At 41.7% G+C, this 10,436-nt stretch overlaps 1 protein-coding gene across 2 annotated transcripts in view; it reads left to right on the top strand.

Annotated features, from left to right (window-relative positions):
* Positions 1-5,747: 5,747 nt before the first annotated feature.
* The window catches only part of LOC129091133 (C-terminal-binding protein 2), a 97,689-nt gene continuing 93,000 nt past the window's right edge, over positions 5,748-10,436 (top strand). For both annotated transcript variants that reach the window (XM_054598627.1, XM_054598623.1), the window contains exon 1: positions 5,748-6,199. The gene's annotated coding sequence lies outside the window, so the exon portion shown is untranslated. The remainder of the gene's footprint in view (positions 6,200-10,436) is intronic.

Here is a 10,436-nt window from a genome sequence, read left to right as displayed (position 1 = left end):
CCATTGAGCTTGTCACCATAGACATGACAGCTTTCTTTCCCGTACTAACAACAATGAGCGACTCATTTCCATATTAATGAGAGAAAAGAAAGGCAAGTGGTTGGCAGGGAGGGGGGCGGGGAGGTTGAGCAAGGAGGGGGCGATGTTGCTTCTTGTTGTCCTGGCACCTATTGACAAAGTCTTCAAATAGGTTGTTAATGACCAGCCTAAAAAAAAACACAGCGAGCAGCCTGTGGAGTAATCATATCAACATGTTGCGTATGCGTCTCACGCTGCGCACCGTCGCCATGCCTCCTATGCAGTTGCTCCGTGCGTTAATGTTTTGGTATTGTTGCCACACAGAACAGAGACTCACGCACCCATATGCACATACACAAATACTTGCTCATCCATAAACATCACATACACACAGCCCTTAACATCCTGTACAAAAAACTGACATTCTGATCCCACAGGAAGCAGGCTTCAGCACACCCAAAGGGGTAAATACAGAATTAGCCGCTCTAGAGTACGCTGGGCTTAAAATCTATTTGGACTTCAGGCAGGCTTAAAGGGGGGGGGTATAAAAACATGTTACTCCCTACAGTATTTACTGTTCATAACCTTTAACACAAATTGCTGTCATCCTGGCTTGCAAGCTCAAGTTCATGCAAAAAAATGTAGAATTGATATTTGGACTTCAGGCAGGCTTAAAGGGCCTCTGCACTGATTTAACATATCAGTCATTTACTAGTCTTTCAGACTTTTTTCTCAGACTGTGAGTATAATGTCCCTCCAGGGCCACAAAGGGAACCACGTCTGAGAAAACAACCTGAGGGACATCACCATGGTATCTCGACTTGGACAAACTCTTTACACAAAAATTTCCCCACCATTCGGCGACAACAGTTTTCAACCAAGGAAGCAGAAATTTGGCCTGGCGGACAAGTGTTTGTGAGGTTGTGTTTGTGTGTGAATGCACGTATTACGTTCAAACTATTGGGAATTCACACTTGTTTTAGTTTGGTTGCATAATGGCAAGAGCTACAATCCAGGGGTTTATTTTTTAGGTTCAACCTGCAATTACAGATTTTAGTTTTTGGGCCACTTGGTATCCGCAAGATCAAGTTATTAGCACAACGTTGACATCAGTGATTTAAAAAAAAAACCCAACTTGTTAGAAAACAGTTGCTAATTTACGCACAGAGCACTTGCAGAGCAACGTCATCATTCATTTGGAGTCGTGTCTCTGGCCATCTGGTGTATGTTATCCAATAATCTATCTCCTTTAGCTGTGTCTTTGGTTTCTTCCACCTCCCGAGTGAAATATGTGTTTTTTTAGCTACCAAATGTTTCACAATGTTCACCAGCTAGTTGCTAACTGTGTCTTCTTCCATTTGGTGCTGAGCTGGTAATGTACATTGAGTTTTTAGATTTTTTTTCAACAAAACCAGCTACCTCCTGTGGCCAAAAACACTAAAACCCCAGGATTTAGTGTTTTTAGGATGGAATGAAATTACTTTCTTGGCTATGTAAAAAGATGAGACCTATAGTAGCAACACAGTCCTACAAAATAAATATTCCAATTTTAATTTAATGGTCAGCGTTAGCAGAACTGAAAACTCTACATTTGCAAAGGAAGGCTTGTGACTTGATTTGATTTTTCCCTAAATGACCTGAGACTTCACTCAGATTTTGTAAAAGATATTTCAAACATTTTCCATTATGTCATATAATCAGGCATTGTATCAATGCTCCACCATGTACACTATTGTATCTCTATGATTTGAGTATTTGTTCCCACATTCTGTGTAGGTTTTTGATTGTCTGAGGCATTTATTGTAACACTTGACTCTGAGAGGCGTCTCCTAGACATAATCTTCCAGTTCATAGTGCATGTCATTAGCCTCCTAAATTACAAACATCATTAGGAGAATTGATTCAACTCAGCCTCCTAGGGGGGCTTCAGTCTGCTGTTCCTTCATGGTGGGAGCTCATTTTGAGTGTGGTGTCAATCCTATTTCACAAGTTCAAGCGGACCAATTGGGGGTCTGAGCCGTTCAACCCCCTCTTTATCCCTGCACGGTGAGGCCTCGCCACCTCATTAGCAAAACAGGGTAGACTGTGTGTGTGTGTGTGTGTGTGTGTGTGTGTAGCCTTCATGCAAGTAAGCGTGTTTTAGAGTCTGAGCAGGGGAGATGAAGTCATTGTGGTAAACTGACCTATGCACTCTTTTTTTTTGGTGTCGTTCTGTGACAACGAAGACTGATTTTCATTCCAAAAAAATGTAAAGTTAGACGTTTCTGTGCCATATATTGCTGTGGTATTTTATGTTAATGTATTTTCTTCTACTAAAAAAGAAGAAATCTAGTTGTGAGGGCAGCACATCAAAACAGTGCCTGAGGAGAGCACGAGGAGGAGAATCCTTTGGATAACAGCCTGCAGGGTGGGAGAAGAGTGGCATGGGAGAGCAACACAGGTATAAGAGGGGGAATTGACAAACGACTCGGCTACAAACACAAAAGCAGCATGAGGAAAGCATCAAAATATGAACAAAATCGCCGCTTGAATTCTAATGCAACATGGTCCTTGTAGCCTACTCCGGAACAGCCACTAATTCCAGCCCATGTAGGAAACATGGTTGGGGGTGCTGTGCCTTCAATAATTCATCTGGAGATTGTTAGATGTGTGTCTCCAGAGAGAGCGCTCGGGATTGTGTGTTGCTCAGCTCTCACTGTGAACTCTTCCTGTGAATTTGAGAGTATGGAGATCGGGGTCAGAGTTCAATATGTGAAGGTCTGATACCTCGCCACACTGGACCCATACCTCCTCTTCTAATAGGATGACACAAATCCCTTCGATACTCCAGACTCCTCTCCATCTCCACAGAGATGTTTTATATTGATGCAGTGGTGGATTGAATGTGGACTGCAGGGCACACGCAGACATGGTTGTGCATGTAAAAATATTTTAATAATATTTAGTTTAAAGCTCACAGGTGTAAAGGTTGACTTTTTAGTTAAAAATTCTAAGACTGATAAAGTATGATCGCTGGCCTTGATTTAACTCCAGATCTGACTTAAGAGAGCAGAATATTCTCAAAGAGCATATGAGCAGTGGGAGTGGAAGAGATTTCTTCTCTTTTCTTCACATAGATTAAATTAGCTGCTTTTGTGTTTTCTCAACATGTGCACCGTTCTTTTCGCAACACATAAGAAGACAGCGCCTTGAAGGCAATCGTAATGTTGCTGCCCTCGCAAACTAGCTGTCTTTTCCTCTGATTCGGAACGTGAGCAAGTGTCTGAAATCACCAATCTTGATTTTTGTAAACGATATCAAAACCCAAAAACATCAATAAAATCGTGGCTGTGAGGTTCAAGACCACGATTTCGCCACATCTATTTTCAACATAATTACCCCACTGAGAGTTTGCCTCTTTGTGTTATGCGCCGCACGCCCCCCACGTGCAGCCAGCGTTCTGACAGGAGGTGGACAATCGTTGATGGACGGATCGATATTGGAGCATATGGAGGCCTGGCAGAATATAGAAATGAAAAGAGGTAAAATGAGATATAGATAATTGAAAACACTGCACACCCTGACTGGCACTTCTGACACAATCTGCTGCCATTTACTTGACCTCACAGAGTGACTGTGCAAAACTGCAGAAATGAGGCAGAAAAATGAAACGCTGAAAGCCACTGGCGTTGCATGAATCCGAAGCAGAGGCCACTCTTCCAAATGTATATCAAAGGCAACCCCTTTATGGATTAATGTAATATTGTGGATCAATGCTTGCTCTTTGTGCAATATGTTCTAAAAAAAAAAGGACAGTAAATATCAATCATGTGACCCCCGTGTATTCACAAAGCACTGGAGGTCACGTGCTTCGCTACTACAGCCTTTGTCAAATCAATCCTGCATGGGTTAGTCCAGCATGTACGACGCAGTCAAACTATATTTAGCGTTGCGAAATCAAATTGTCTGCCGTTACCGAAGCCACAGCACTACTCGCAGAGTAATCCCTGCAGAGAAATCAAATGAACTCCTAACATGTGTTCTGTGTTCTTACCAAACATAGAACATGTAGGCACATCTGTACTTACAACTACAAGGCCTACTCGCTTGACTGTATTATTTCATGAGCTTTCATTCAGCAGTATCCCGCTGTGATCAATTTAAAGGTAAAAATCCATTAATTATATGGCGGATCTAAAAGGGTCGAACAGACCGAAGCTTGTACAGCTCCCCATAACAACTGAGCATTATGTTAAAGGGATTCCATGAATTATAGATTCACTGCAGACATGAGCAGCACTGACACATGCATATTTGAGATATGGGCCTATCCATCTCTAAAACCATCCTCTGTTGTTTTAAGTTCTTTTTGCATGTAAGTCTTTGTCGTCTGGATTGGTTTTGGGTCAATTCACATTAATTAACAAATCTGACAACTGTAAAATCACCATAACACAATATTGGTTTATTTTAATCAACTTAATCAAGTTTAATTGTCACATAATGTATTGTTCATAGTGAAAAGTAACCTCTGCATTAAACCCATTCTAGTATTAGGATGCAGTTGGTAGCTATTATATATAGGGCCCCAGGAGTAGTTCAGAGTTCCAGTGCCTTGCTCAAGGGCACCTCGACATTGCCCTGGAGGCAAACTGCCACCCCTCATTATTCTGTGCGGGGATTGAATTCTCGACCCTCCGGCTCCCAGGCACACCCGACAATAAGCTACAGCCGCCTAAGTTTTGAAAGCGATTTCCAATTCGACCCCAGCACAAGTTTAATAAAGAGTTTGTGCTCCTTAAACCTGCAATACTTGTGTTTTTTATGTTCCCCAGCTGGTCACTAACTTGGTCTGCTGTTTGGTGCTTGGCAGATAGTGTACAGTAGCTTTTTCATTGAAAACAGATGCCTGCTAAACCTGAAATCAAATCTGATGAGATCTGCGGAACTTAAAGAAATTTAAGTTGTGGTGTCATGGTGGAGCACTGGATAAAATGCATAGTAATAGTAATCACAACGTCCCTCACTTTGTTTCATATGCGGCTGGCTTTCTATGTCAGAATGTTTAGTCTGCATATCTGATGTGAAACCACCCAAAAAGTCAAAACACAACTTTTACCAAGGAAAGAAAATTATAAAAAAAGAGAAAGAATTTCACTCGACCCGTTGTTCACGTAAACATTTTGATTAGGGCTGCTTTAAAATTACATTTACAAACAAAAAAACAAACACTCAATAGCAAGAAGTCTTCCAGAAGCAGTGCAACCCTACTTACTCTAAATAATCCACAGTTAACACTTTTTATTGGGACTAGGTCTTTTGATTGTAAATAAAATGTTCCTGGGGAAACACAGAGATTTATGTATTACTCACAGTAACAGTCATACATCTTTTTTTTCTTTCTAATTTCAAATGCCATCAAATGAAAGGGAGGGATGGCTATGAAAGGAAATGAAACAAAATTTTCGGAATTTTTTTTAATTTTTTCATTGGCAAGACTTCACAAACATTAAAAAAACCAAAAAAAAAACCCAGATACAGTCATTCCTGAGGATAAGAACAAAATTTCCCATTTGACCACATCATCTTTTGCTAACCATGTGAGCAGAAGGTGTGTATTAGTGGAGGAGGAGGAGGAGGAGGAGGCTATTTCTTCCTCTTGGTTTATGTCATTGGTTTAAACGACCCAAGACCCCGCCTTGATAGAAAAGGAGAGTTAGTGTGACTACAGCCAAAAGAGAGAGGAGAGAGAGAGAGAGTGAGTGAGAGAGAGAGAAAATAAAGCAGTGAAACAGTTAGACAGACACCTACTCGGCGTTTTACGCAAAATACGCTCGGCCGTATTTCAATAAACAAGGACGCGTCTGACACATTGTATCCTGTTTCCCCTTCCGAGGAGATCACTCCTCTCCATCCGACCGCCGCCGCCGCCGCTGCCGCCGCTGCACATCTTTTTTGGGTTGTTTTTTAAGGGGGAGACCGCTTATGTAGCGCTCTTGGAGGATTAATAAGGTGGAATCAGAATCACTTCTCCCCGGAGCGGATGATGCTGCCGCCGCCGCCGCCGAGGACGACGACGTGTGCCTAAGAAGGAGAGAGAGAGAGGGGGGGAAGAAAAAAAATAAAATAATAATAAAATAAAATTATAAAAAAAAAAAAAAAAGTCTGCTCCTCAACTTGCAACCAGACGCCATTCACACAGGTAAGACACGTTTAATTCAGTTTTCTTTAGTGTTTCACGGGAGAGTTGGCCGCGCGTCGGGTCGTCGGGTCCGCATACAAGCTTTGACCATGTGTCCACCTTACTGCGCCACGAAGATGGGGGGAGCGAACACACACACACACACACACACACACACACACACACACACACACACACACACACACACACATGCACACACACGGGGGGGGGGGCATTATTTGTGACCACGTCAAAGCGCGTAAACTGTCAAAATGTTGTGACACAGAATTGCCCGCGTTTTTTTATCTTTAAAAAAAAAAAAAAAAAAAAAATGTTTTACTCCAATTCTGTGTGTGTGTGTGTGTGTGTGTGTGTGTGTGTGTGTGTGTGTGTGTGTGTGTGTGTGTGTGAGTGTGTGTGTGTCCCTCCACCTTTAACAGTGTGATATTAGACTGTTGTTTTTTTTAATGCTCACAGCTGGACCCCATACAGAGAGTGTGTGGGTCAGAAAAAAGAAAATAGGAAGTGTGTGTGTGTGTGTGTGTGTGTGTGTGTGTGTGTGTGTGTGTGTGTGTTTTCCAGGGAGCCTATTTGCACATAAATCCTCTTAAACCTCACACTTGACCCTTTCTGACTGAGTTTTTGTTGGAGGATAGTGTTGTGAAAGACGTCATCCTGTGTAATCTTGCTGCTGCTTAACATGAGAATCTTTTTTTCTTTTTTTTTCTTTCTTAAACACAAATCCCTATGGAGCACATCTTGTGTCCAAGCTGCATCACTGACCTTTCACATTTATTTGTTTTTGCACCATTTTTTTTTTTTTACATGTCAAATAAGCTGGTACACATCATTACAGAGGATCACAGGCTTTCTAAACTTTTCTTTTCTTTCTTCTTTTCATCCCAGGGACATGTGTAGTGATTAAAGCAGTGGATCAAACACCTGGATTTGATGACATTTTGCCTCGAGGGCTCCCACCTAAAAAGGGTTTTGTAGTTTAGTTCTGCAGACCCGCATGTTAGCAAAGACAGTGTGCAGATAAGAACGTTTTGCAGTCTCTTGTTGTTGTTAAGTGAGTGAAATGCAAGTGAAACCGAGCCTCATGTTTCTCCCTGGAGGCATCGGCGTGACTTTGAAAACCACTGGAGGAGAATAATGGACTGAGTTCCCACTCTCGGACTTCCTTGCCTGCATTTTACTCTGGCATATTTATCACGTTTATAGTTGCCGAGCTGATGTTTGCAGTGAGGATTTAAGCGCCGTAGCTGTCTGTGTAAACTTAAAAAAAAAAAAAAAAAAAAAAAAAAAAGATTGGTCAGGAGAGTGCATCTTATGTTTACAGCCACTGTTGGGAGCCGACAGTGTTTGAATGAGCCGCTAATTGCCTTGTGTTAACTTGTTAATTACACACACTAAAGTATTCTTACACATCATTGGGCTAATTAATTAACTGATTACTCTGAAAATATGACAACAGGAACAAGTGTTGGATTAATGAAGAACTAGTGTTATCTTCATTTTCTTATAAGTCATCATTAAAAACATCATCAGTCATTGGTTCTTGTCGGGAACGATTATATTTCTAGCCTGTAGCATCCCCTTTAAGTTATCTTGATATAATCAAAGTGTATCATTTTAAAATAAGAAACTTGGATGGTTATTCACAATATAGCAAAGTTAACAACAAGATAATTCATTTTAAATGCCTGCGAGCTGAATAGGGGGATGACCTTGGTGAAGCAGCTCTTTGTCCGGGTGCCCATGTGTACGTATCGGACAAGAAAGGAGTGTGTGAGTGAGTGTGAGTGTGTGTGTGTGTGTGTGTGTGTGTGTGTGTGTGTCTAAAGGAATATAAGGCCACTACAGATGTGTGCAGCTTGGACATCTGCTCTGTTGTCGGCCATTGTCAAGGAAGCAGTTAAGATGGTGGGCAGCCCGGCACAACAGGCCTCCCCTTGTCAGAGAGCTCCATTAAAACCGCTCCAGTCACAAGTGCAGCAGGGAACTGGTCATAACACTGAGTAGTGTTCCTTTCCCCCTCACATGCCAGGTACATTCACAATCATTACTGGTCCACAGTGGATCTATTATTTTTTTTTTTTTCCCCTCCTCTCCTTGGGACAATCAATTCTTCATTCATAGCCAACAAACTTTCCATACAAAAGTTGAGATAGCGACACTTTTTTTTCTTTTTAGCAGAAACCCCTTCCCTTTTTTTTTTTTTTACCCGCTTACCTTCCCCCCTATTTTGAGACGGTGTTATGGTTAAGAATGGGGCACTGTCGTATTTTCCAGAGAGGAAATTGAACAGACTCAGTTAGTCGACCCCGTGAAGAGCCTGCCCTCTGCCATCCTCCTCCCGTGTTGCCGAGCAGCACCCTATCACTCAAGGCAATTGAACGTCTCTAAGGGGACCTCTGTTAGCCCCGTGCAATATTTATTACCATCCATCATCCCAAGACTCTTGCTCTACGGGTGAATAACAGTGGCTGCTAAGTTCTGTGTTAAAAAGTTCCCTCGCCAGCGACCATTAGGAGGGATTTATGGAGGCAGCTTCCCTGGAAGTGCTGTGAAAGCGAGACGGAGCATGTTTCAGGGTCCCTACATACCCGTTGGGCTGCGGTATCAAATATGTCACGGATAAAATTCTGACTTTTTTTTTTCCTTTTCTAGTTTGCCTTCTGCAAAGATTTCAGGGCTCAAATTACTAGACCGGCAGAAAATGAATCTGCAGTTTTTGCTAATTGATTAACTGTTAAAGTAATTTATCAAAGTAAAAGCAGAACATTTGCTCGTTCCAACTTCTTATGTGCTTGTATTTGTAATTTAATACTTTTTTTTGGGGGGTGGGGGCTGTTGGTTGGACAACAAAAGCAACGACATGATGTGACCCTGGGCTTTTGGAAGTTGTGTCGGGCGTTTTTGACACTTTTCTTTTTTTCTAGGCTAAGCAATAAATACATTAATAGAAAATCAAAGTAATCATTAGTTGTAAACCGTGTTTGTTTGATCTAAACAAGAAGAAGATACACTGCATCAGCCCTTAGTCATATTACAGTAATGTAGCCACACATGTGCATTACAAACATTGTGATTATACAATTTAGTTCCAAAACTTACAGCATTTTCCAGGCAACATATAAAGCAAATACCTCTCTATATGCAGAGCAGTTATTTCCTTTGTAGCAACTCTTACAGCAGAGACAGTAACGATAATGATCTAATATTCACCACCAGCTTTAATAAGGATCATCTAATGTATGCATACTGTGTTACTGAGCTGGTAAATCCTGCCTGCATGTCCTTTTGAATGAATGTGAGAGAGTGTGTATTAGTACATCTGTGTGTGTGCTCGCTACCGCTTGATTTAGTCTTTGATCCTGCAGAGATGAGATGGATTCTCCTTTTCTTGTGTCTTTCCACTCGGATGAGAGTGTTTGTTTGCCGGAGTTGAAAACAATGTGGATGAATCTGATAGCGAGTGAAGCTGCGTGGATGGGGCTGCGCTGTAAAATGAATGCCTTGCTGTGCTCCTTTTAGGTCAATTTGAATATGTGCTTTTAATTGGTCTCTGAAGGGTAGAACTTCGCTTCTCTGCCTTTCCTCAAAAGTGTCTGCATGATGTGACTATGTTGAGCCGAGGAGCCCGGGAGCGGCGGTGTTCATTTGAAGCCCCGCGAACATGCTCATTATCTCCAACCAAAGGCAAGATTGATTTAGCTGAAAGCTTGGGTGAGTTTAAAAAAAAAAAAAAAAAAAAAAAAAAAAAAAACATGGAGGTAGGACTGTGAACTGATCAAGACAGTAATTCTTGCAGCGGATTCCTCTTGGTCAAAACGAATAAGTTTAACGCTGAGCTCTACTCGGTATCTTCGCTTCTCGTGGCAACTAAAGGCGTCATCTCTCAGCCGGAGCTGCTCTCTCTCATGGCTTCAGAAACTCCTCTAACCTTTTAGTAAAATGGTATATTGAAAAGATATCTCAAAGAAACATTTTGCTTGTCATTCCCATTTCTTTGCTCCTCTGTTCTCTTGAAGCACTCTTCATCTTCACTTTTTTTAGCTCATTGAAAAGTGTGTGTGTGTGTGTGTGTGTGTGTGCTATCAGGTTTTTACTCCCCCCATTGCACAAAGGCACGAGATCCAGCGATAGGGCTGGCATAAGAGATCTACAGTATTCTCTAACACAAACAGATGTATTTATCCTGACTGACATGGTGGAGCTGAACCTCGTGTGGTTTCAGCGTTGGCTGGCGGAT

Source organism: Anoplopoma fimbria, chromosome 5, assembly GCF_027596085.1.
Source record: "Anoplopoma fimbria isolate UVic2021 breed Golden Eagle Sablefish chromosome 5, Afim_UVic_2022, whole genome shotgun sequence".
NCBI lineage: Eukaryota > Metazoa > Chordata > Actinopteri > Perciformes > Anoplopomatidae > Anoplopoma > Anoplopoma fimbria.
The sequence above is the reverse complement of the archived record's forward strand: the minus strand, read 5'-3'. Positions and strand labels throughout refer to the sequence as shown.